The sequence below is a fragment of the Psammomys obesus genome, unplaced genomic scaffold (assembly GCF_907164565.1).
Source record: "Psammomys obesus unplaced genomic scaffold, mPsaObe1.curated_primary_1811, whole genome shotgun sequence".
NCBI classification, from domain to species: domain Eukaryota; kingdom Metazoa; phylum Chordata; class Mammalia; order Rodentia; family Muridae; genus Psammomys; species Psammomys obesus.
The window spans coordinates 2763736-2771339 of NW_026589732.1; the positions used below are offsets into that span (position 1 = coordinate 2763736).

General features: G+C 45.6%; 1 non-coding gene across 1 annotated transcript; it reads left to right on the plus strand.

Annotated features, from left to right (window-relative positions):
* The first annotated feature begins 403 nt into the window (after positions 1 to 403).
* Positions 404 to 510, plus strand: LOC129675373 (U6 spliceosomal RNA). Its single transcript, XR_008719912.1, has one exon. It is a non-coding gene; the product is annotated as a U6 spliceosomal RNA (small nuclear RNA).
* Positions 511 to 7604: the final 7094 nt, after the last annotated feature.

Consider the following 7604-nt stretch of genomic DNA (forward strand, 5'->3'; position numbering starts at 1 on the left):
TGATTGGCTCACAACTGCCTGTAACTCCAGCTGCAGGGAGATCTAACACCTCTGGCTCACATACCCACACAGAGACCTATACACATAACTAAAAACAATGAAAATAAATTCTGTGTGTATGTGTGTGTGGTGAGAGAGTGACTGAGGAAGACACCCAGTGTCAACATCTGACATACACACACACACACACACACACACACACACACACACGCACGCACGCACAATTAAAATATACATCTTAAGGCTGGGTGTAGTGGCCAATGCCTCAAATATCAGCACTTGGGAGACAGACAAGTCTCTGTGAGTTCAAGGCCAACTTGCTCTACAGAGTTCATTCCAGGACAGCTAAGGCTTTGAGACCTTGACTCTAAATAAATAAACATTTTTGAAAAATGAGTGTGGAGTGCTCGCTTTGACAGCACATGTACTAAAATTGGAACGATACAGAGAAGATTAGTATGTCCCCTGCGCAAGGATGACACACAGATTCTTGAAGCCTTCCATATGAAAGAAAGAAAGAAAGAAAGAAAGAAAGAAAGAAAGAAAGAAAAGAAAAGAAAAGAAAAGAAAAATGGGTGTGGAGACACACATGTTCCCAGCTCTCAGGAGGTACAGTTAGGAGGATTAGAAGTTCAAAGTCTACTTTCGAAATTCAAGGCCAGCTTGGCTTACATGAGAAAAATAAAAACAACAAAAATGTAAAAATTAATTAATATAAGAAAGATATATCATTGTGAACTGACCAACTGATGACATTTTCAATGGTTTTACTGAGATGCAATCCACACGCTGAGAGTTTGCATTTCTACAGTGCAGAACTCAGCATTAACACAAACAACACCTGTTGAGGGAATCCTTGTGTGCTGTATGGCTGCAACACTCAATTAGAGAAGCCTCTGGCCTCTAACTTAACCAGGAACTCAGAGGTGGAACACCTGGTAGGCAGAGAGGTTTTGGGAAAGAGAGAGAGGCGTGAATTTCAGCTGGCAAGATGTGAAGATGGATGGATGCATGGTGCCTGAACTCAGGTAACCAGCCATGTGGCCGAATATAAATCAGTATAAAGGCTTATCTTAAGTTATTAGCTAGTCAGAGATGAGCCTAGCTATATGGCCTAGGCATTTGTATAATATTTAATGAGTCTCACGAGTTGTTATTCCGGGAACTAGGGCAGGAGGAAAACCCTCCCGCAACATAATGATTTATTACAAACACCACTACCAAATTCCAGAATGTTCTATTCTTCTCACCTAAACAAATCCCAGCGTCCTTAGTAGTCACTCCCATTCTCCTCACCCCTGGTACATCTGACCTACTATCTGCTTGTAATGGTCTGCCTTCTTTTGACTTTTCATATAAAGAAATTACAATATGTAGTCTTTCATGTGTTAAACTCAGCATGATATTTTCAAGGCTCGTCTAAGCTTCAGCATGGGTCAGTACATCATACCTTTTTGTGGCTGAGTAATACTCTGTTGTATGGGCATACAGATTTAATGTATTCATCCATTAGCTGATGCACATTAGGACTGTTTCCCTTTTACAGCTGTGGTGGCTAACGTTTCTGTAAACACTTGTGAACAAATTTGAGATGGACAAGCCATTATTTTATTGGGCATACTTAGAAATTAAACTTCTGGCTCATGTAATAATTCTGTGCTTACAGTTTTGAGAGGAAGCACAACCGTTTTACAAACCGTGGCTCTGTTTGACAATTCCACCAGCCAGACACAAGGGTGTGGGTTCAGCACAGGTGGGAAACTAGGGCCAGCCTGAGTGATGTAGGACGACCTTGTTTCAAAATGAATAAGGTAAAAGCCCTGGGGATACATATCAGTGCAGGGAGAGTACCTGGCCCACACATTTACAGCCTCTGGGTTTTGTCCCTGAAAACTATAATGGCAAGAGACTGGATCTCATCCATGCTTGGGGTTTTGATTCTAGGCGTGGGGGTTAGGAGTCCCAAGTAGCCTGGGCTGGTTTCAGATTACCTGTGGCTGAGGATGATCCTAAATGTCTGAACCTCCTTCCTCCATTTCCCTGGTGATAGGATTCTGTGGTTGTTCCACCAAGCTGCTTTAGTTACTGTCTTCCCTTTCTGTTTGTTTGTTTTATTTATTTATTTATTTATTTATTTAGGTTTTTTTTTTTTTTTTTTTTTTTTTTTGTTCTAGACAGGGTTTCTCTGGGTAGCCTTGGCTATCCTAGACTCTATAGACCAGGCTGGCCTCAAACTAACAGAGATCTGCCTGCTTCTGTAGGGATCAAAAGCATGCACCACCACACTCGGCTCTGTTTTAATTTTTATTCACATTTATTAATTATACACAACAATGGGCTGTGTTATAACATATTCATTCACATAGATAATGTGCTTTGATCATATTAGTTTCTCACTACCCTCTCGTTGCCTGATTATGGGTTTTAGGGTTTTTTACAGGCTCCTGGGTGAGGGATTGTTTATAAGAGCATGGGCTTCCTACTAGCAGTTAACACCATTGAAAACATTCTTCTTACCCCTGGTGGGACCTCATGAACCCTCACCTCTTGATTTGTTCTTCTTCTTTTTCTTCTTCTTCTTTATTTTCCTTTTAAAAAATTATCTTTGAAACAGAATCTCAACATACACCTGGCTGGCCTGAAACTCACAGAGACCCACCTGCCTCTGATTAAAGGTGCGGACTGTCGCCAGACTCTTACAAAATAACCTCCCGTTTAGGCAAAGGTGAAAGGAAAGCTTGCATGTGTGTATGCAAGTAGTACAGGTTTGGTTTTGTTTATTTTAGATTTCACTTTAAATTGTGAGTGTGCATATGTATATCTGGGTGTGTGTGTGTGTATGGACATATGAGTGTAAGTGGCCAAGAAGGCCAGAAGAGTCAGATACCTTTGAAGTTACAACTGGTTGTGATGTATGTGCATGCTGGGACCCCAACTCAGATCCTTGGAGGAGGACTTGTATTTTGTTGCTGTTGGTAGAGGTGGTTTCTGTTCACCAAAACATGAACACCAAAACATGAACATGTCTGGACTTTTGTTTTTAACAGAATTTTTTTTTTAAATTTTATTCTATTTTCATGTGCATTGGTGTTTTGCTTGCATTTATGTCTGTGTGAAGAAGGTGCCCGATCCTCTGGAACTGGAGTTACAGTTGCAAGCAGCTATGCCGGTGCCTGGAATTGAACTTGACACTCTGTAAGTCATCTCTCCAGGCCCCAGAGCAGACTTTTTGTTTTTGTTTTTGGAGACAGGGTTTCTCTGTGTAGCGCTGGCTGTTCTGGAGCTTGCTCTGTAGACCAGGCTGGCTTTGAACTCACAGAGATCCACCTGCCTCTGCCTCTTAAGTGCAGGGATCAAAGGCAGGTGCCACCACCGCCCAGCTCAGACCATTTTTACTTTTTATTAATTAATCAATTATTTGTGGCCACTCAGGGATTGAATCTAGGGCCTCTCACACATCTAGGCTGCTGTTCTTCCATTGAGCTGTATCTCTAAGACCTTTATTTTTTAAATTAATTAATCTATTATTTTCAAGTGAAGCCTCATTGTGTACTCAGACTGGCCCTGAACTTGTGATCCTCCTGCTTCTGCCTCCTACGTAGCTGTAATTACAGGCTTGATTCACCAGGCCAGGCTGACCTTTTCATTTATTTCTGTTTATTTCCCAAGTTTGCTACAGTACACTCACAGATAATTATGACACGAAGCTAGGAGACTGGCTGCTCCCTTTCCAAAAATGAGAGTGCCAGCGTATCTGGGATCTGACCTTGATCACAGAGACCACTGCTTCAAGGAGCCAGGTAAAGCACCCTCAGAGCTGTCAGGGTCTGGAGGGAGGGAGGACTAATGGCACCTCCAGTGCAGAGGCTCCTGGCTGGGTAGGAAGGAGCAGGTGAGGAGAGCTGGGGACCAGATGGTGGCTGCAGTCAGCAGGAGCTGGACTGGGATCAGCCCTCACTCCTCCTGGACAAGGAAATCCCTGTGTGCTAGGAGAGGCTCCAGATGGTAAGAGGCAGGCTGCTGATGGCAGGAAGGGCACTCAACTCTTTTCCAGTCTAGCTCAGGGGCACATTCCAAGTTACTCAAGAAAGACCAGGGGCTGGAACAGACAGGAAAGCCGACCTCTTGGCTATCCAAATCCTGAGTCTGAGGTGAGCCCTCTGTCAAGGGGTGAGATAAACACAGGGGGGCAGCAGCCACACATTATGGCCCCATTAGAAAGCTCCAGGGGGCTCTGGAGCCTGGAGGCTGAAGGGGGACCTTGGGCTTGCTTTGTGGCAAGGGGAGTGTCAGACGCTGGGCTAGAGAGGAGCTGCACAGGTGGGCATGTCTGAAGTGAGAGAAGCAGGGGCCTCCCAGGAGGCTGGGGCAGGATATCAGTCGTTCAAAGCCAGCTGGGCCACGGAGTGAAAACCCTGTCTCAAAAAACAAAAACAGGTCTAGTAAAGGTGATGCCACCAAGTCTGAAAAATCTAAGTAGAACCTCCTCCTGGAAAACCATCTTAACACTTGTGGGCTGTGCCACACACAAGGTCACACATACAAAACAAAGTGATAGATGGGAAGAATTACATAGAAAAATGTCATTGGTAACTCGAGACTCAGAGAGGTCTCGGATTTTGTCCAGCTGGTGATGGGTGACAGCATTGCCAGAATCCAAAACAGTAATTTGGATTCATCATAATGGTAGGAAGGCTAATCAGGGTGTTGTTGTTTTTATGAAACTTGTTTTTTTTTTTTGTTGTTGTTTTTTTGTTTGTTTGTTTTTTTCCTCTGTGTAGCCCTGGCTGTTCTGGAACTCCTCTGTAGACCCAGCTGGCCTCCTCTGCACCCAGCAGGTGCAGAGATGCACCTGCCTTTGCCTCCCAAGTGCTGGGGTTAAAGGTGTGGGCCACCTCAGCCAGTTCTGTTGGTTGGTTCTTTTGAGGTAGTTTCACTAAATTGCCCAGACTGGTTTCACTTGGTATTCTCCTGCCTTGGCTTTCCAAGTGCTAAGAATATAAGCACAAGCCTCCATACATGGCTGATTTTCTCTCTCTCCTTACCAATGATGTGTTTGGGGAGAGAAGAATGGAGGTATTTAGTACTTAGAGAGTAATGATTTCAACTTTTTTTTTTTTCACTTTAGTGTGTGCCTATGAGTTTGAATGCACACGAGTGCAGCAGAGCATGTATGCAGAGATCAGAGAACAACTTGTCAGTTGTCTCCTTCCACCCTCTTGGGCCTCTTGCCAGCCCTAAAGAGTAATGGTTTTTGTTGTTGTTTTTAATCCTCAGTGTCAGTGTTTCCTACCATAGCGCCTGTGGAAGGCTTGGGTTCTCTGTCAATCTGAAGTGAGGAGCCAGTCCAAAAAGTTACCAATGCTCAGTATTTGCTTTCCGACATCTTAGAGTTCAGAGGCATGCATACACATTCTGACGCACAGGTGGTACTCAGACTAGAGTAGTGCTACAGGTTGACACTGCTTGGCATTTTCATTACTTATTGGATGAACATTAGCCTCGATGGAAGTGGAAAGAAACCCACTTGTACAGCTGCCCCTAACAGAACTAAACACTCTCAGTTTCCCTCATTTCCTTCCACCTTTAGTTCGCACCATAAACTCATGGACAAGATGATAACTGCAGGTTGGATATGACTGCACACTGTCCCTCTTCCTCACACAGGCCATTAGCACTGACGCTCAGCACAGCGATATTTAACACCAGGCCCTGGGACAACAGCCCCTTCAGGCCCTTGGACTGACAGTCCTGTAGAGGTTGGCAGGGCAGTGAGACACACCCTGTGTTGCCTGTGTTATTTATGCTCTGGCAGTGAAGCCCCTGACAAAGAAGCATGTCAGTGGAACACATGCTCTTTGTTCATAGAGGTGCATGCCAGCACCGGCTGTGCAAGAAGGCACAGTACCCTGTCTGTAGTCTCTCCTCCCTTGACTCTCGCTTTCTTTTGATTTGTTGTATGCTGTGGCTGTGTTTATTAATTACTTTGTAGCTTAATCTTACAAAATACACATTTATCCTGTGGACTGTTTACCACAGGAGTCCCTAGGAGGTAACAGTCTCAACATACAAGCTATCCCCCCCCCCCATGGGAATCACCAGGTTGCTTCTCTCCAGCAGACCATATCTTTGATCAGCAGCACATGACAACACCTGTGGGCTGCCTGGTCTCATGAGCCCCAATTGTTACCTATCGCTGTACCCAAGGGTCCCCAATGGCGATCCACCCTAGACTGGGGTGGAACAAAAAGGATGGCAGGTTTGGAGCCAGACCTGTAAGGCTTAACTTTGTTGGGGCTACTGGTGGTAGTTAAGCCTTAGTTCCTCATTTTTACAATTAACATATCACCAACTTCTCAGGGTTGTCTGGAGGTTAAATGGGAAGTAACACATAAACCCCATTAAAAGCCAATGCTCAGCGACTGTTAGTTTATGGATGAGTCTCAGTAGCTCTTTTTGCAAAAGGTTTTTTGGATAGCCCAGTAAAGCCTATCAACCTTGTAATTAGAGATCTTTTGTGACAAGGCACACACCACTCCCTTCCTTTTCCCACATTCTTCTGTCTAGGCCTTCCAACTACCACAGGAATCATGAATGACCTTTTCCCATAACCTACAAACTTTCTTTTGAATTATTATTTTTTTGAATTATTATTTCTGAAACTGATAAATAATCCATTTAAAAGTTTGGGCAGTTAAGACAAAATGGAATGGGGAGAGGCTTCTTCTATAAGAATCTTAGGGTGATGAATAGAATTATGTTTTTCTGTAGTAACTGTGCTTAATCTTTCGTGCCTCTGGTTTTTTTTATCAGAAGCGAGTGAGCACCTGATTAAACACAACGTTGTGTGCTTTAAATCCAGGGACCCTCGAAATTAGACCTTGACAAAGGCCGCCAGCCCAGGGTTCACCTTAATGGAGACCCAAGAATTTACACACTTTCCATGGGTGCCCCCAGAAGAGATGAAAGTCAGAGGGTGACGACTGGAGCTTCATTAAAGTTGCTAATGTTTTCCTTTGCTGGTAGCTCACATTAAAATGTCTAAAAACAGTTATTTGTGTATAGTTCTCTTGTTTCTCCTTGGCTAGTGTGACCTTTACGGTCTGACGAAGAAATAAAGTTTTAAATCATATTAAAAAATATCTTGAAACAAACAAGCGCTGACAGAAAGTCTCCCGAACTGGGGGATGCTACTTCACGGCTGGGGCTTGCCCCTGCCCCTGTCCTAGTGCAGCCTCCTCGCAGGTGCCACGCGGTACGACACGGCGGGACGGCGAGCAAAGGCTCACCAGGGTCCTCGCGGGCAGGGCACTTCCACCGTCACCGGACCTACGGGCCGCGGGCCCCCAACCGGGGGCAGGGTGGCGCGGGCCCCGAAGCCGCGAGCCTCCGACGGCGTCGCAAGGCTCGGGCGAAAGTGGCTCCGGGGGCTCCCGGAAGGCGCGAGGCAGGGCCCGTCCGGTCCGTAGACGTGCAGGCGAAAGTGGGGGGTGGGGTGGGGGTCCCCGGCACCGGAAGGTCTTACATCAGCCGGCCCACGTGCGGCCCGAGGGGCCCGGAGGCGCGCGGCCCGGGAGGCGGCGCCGCAGTCCGGACGGAGCTTA